The sequence below is a fragment of the Sprattus sprattus genome, assembly GCF_963457725.1.
Source record: "Sprattus sprattus genome assembly, chromosome: 3".
Taxonomy (NCBI): Eukaryota; Metazoa; Chordata; class Actinopteri; order Clupeiformes; family Clupeidae; genus Sprattus; species Sprattus sprattus.
Genome location: NC_137922.1, coordinates 55,361,909 through 55,364,479, shown reverse-complemented (window position 1 = coordinate 55,364,479; position 2,571 = coordinate 55,361,909).

Genomic DNA, 2,571 nt, shown 5'->3' with positions numbered 1-2,571 from the left:
AATAGAATAGAATAGAAAAGCCTTTATTGTCATTGTATTTGCATGGAAATGTTCTGATGGCCGTCGGCTAAAAACTGTTCTTAAGACGTGTGGTCCTTGCTCTAAAGGATCTGTACCGTCTGCCTGAGGCCAGGAGAGTAAACAGGTGGTGGCCTGGGTGAGAGGAATCTTTCAACACACACACACACACACACACACACCACACACACACACACACACACACACACACACACACACACACACACACACACACACACACACAGGTGGTGGCCTGGGTAAGAGGAGTCTTTCAACACACACACACACACACATACACACACACACACACACACACACACACAGACACACAGGTGGTGGCCTGGGTGAGAGGAGTCTTTCAAGATGTTATTGGCCCTGCTGAGGTAGTGGGAGCAGGCAATGGATTCCAGTGAGGGCAGTGAGCAGCCAGTGATTCAGTGCAAGCGGAGTACCACGCCAAGATGCAGTAGGTCAGTACACTTTCGATAGCGGTGCGGTAGAAGGCCACCATCAGATTACACTCCAGGTTTTTTTTTCTGAGTACTCTTTGGAAGTGTAGTCGCTGCTGTGCCTTTTCAACTGTCTCTGAGGTGTTGGCAGACCATGAGAGGTCATCTGTAAAGGTGGATCCTAGGAACTCAGAACAACATCTGGGTAATATCACAGCAACATCTGGGTCATATCAGAACAACATCTGGGTCATATCAGAATAACATCTGGGTCACATCAGAACATATCAGTGTGTCCCTGTGCGTGTCCGTGTGTCTGTGTGTCTGTGTCTGTGTCTGTGTCTGTGTCTGTGTCTGTGTCTGTGTCTGTGTCTGTGTCTGTGTCTGTGTCTGTGTCTGTGTCTGTGTCTGTGTCTGTGTCTGTCTTAGTTTGTGTGTGTGTGTGTGTTTGTGTGTGTGTGTGTGTGTGTGTGTGTGTGTGTGTGTATGTGTGTGTATGTGTGTGTGTGGGAATTGATTCTAATGTTGACAGCAGACAAACCACAGAGGTCCAGTGAGGCCATGGCACCAACACTGTGGCTACCCTGAACCACAGCCTCCAGAAACACACACACACACACACACACACACACACACACACACACACACACACACACACACACACGAACACACACACACACGAACACCTCCCTCTCTCCCTTTCCTCTCTCACAAGTGAAGCTTGTCTCTTTCTTATTGTCTAGACTTTTCTGAATGAACCCTTGGGTGACTGAGACCTAAAACACTGTGCATAGATGAGTCACACACACACACACACACACACACACACACACACACACACACACACACACACACCTCTGACCACAAGCTTATCACACCCAAACAGCATTGCATAATGCTGTTTCAGACTATATGTGTGTGTGTGTGTGTGTATAAGGGATGACAAGAAGAGGAATATGAGGACAGCTCTCTACACTCTATAACGCTGTAGACAGCAGGGGAGAGAGAACGATGGACGAATAGAGAGAGAGAGAAAAAGTGAGAGAGAGAGATGGAGTGAGTGAGAGAGAGAAATGTGAGAGAGAGAGAGAAAGTTGTGTGCTGAACACTTTGTTCTGTCTCTGAGGAAAGCCAAGATGCTTTCATGAGGAGCTGTCGACATATGAATAATGGACGTGTCTGGGAGGATGAGAAGGAGAGGGAGGACCACATAATGTAATAGTGATGTCATAATGCTGACAGAGTGGAAGGGTTCTAATCTGAGAAGAAGCTTTGATTTCCATTGAACAAACAGCTATGATGTCACAATGCTGTCTGGACGAAGAGGTGTCTGGGAGGAAGAGAAGGAGAGGGAGCACCACATAATGTAATAGTGATGTCATAATGCTGACAGAGTGGAAGGGTTCTAATCTGAGAAGAAGCTTTGATTTCCATTGAACAAACAGCTATGATGTCACAATGCTGTCTGGACGAAGAGGTGTCTGGGAGGAAGAGAAGGAGAGGGAGGACCACATAATGTAATAGTGATGTCATAATGCTGACAGAGTGGAAGGGTTCTAATCTGAGAAGAAGCTTTGATTTCCATTGAACAAACAGCTATGATGTCACAATGCTGTCTGGACGAAGAGGTGTCTGGGAGGAAGAGAAGGAGAGGGAGGACCACATAATGTAATAGTGATGTCATAATGCTGACAGAGTGGAAGGGTTCTAATCTGAGAAGAAGCTTTGATTTCCATTGAACAAACAGCTATGATGTCACAATGCTGTCTGGACGAAGAGGTGTCTGGGAGGAAGAGAAGGAGAGGGAGGACCACATAATGTAATAGTGATGTCATAATGCTGACAGAGTGGAAGGGTTCTAATCTGAGAAGAAGCTTTGATTTCCATTGAACAAACAGCTACGATGTCACAATGCTGTCTGGACGAAGAGGTGTCTGGGAGGAGGAGAAGGAGAGGGAGGACCACATAATGTAATAGTGATGTCATAATGCTGACAGAGTGGAAGGGTTCTAATCTGAGAAGAAGCTTTGATTTCCATTGAACAAACAGCTATGATGTCACAATGCTGTCTGGACGAAGAGGTGTCTGGGAGGAGGAGAAGGAG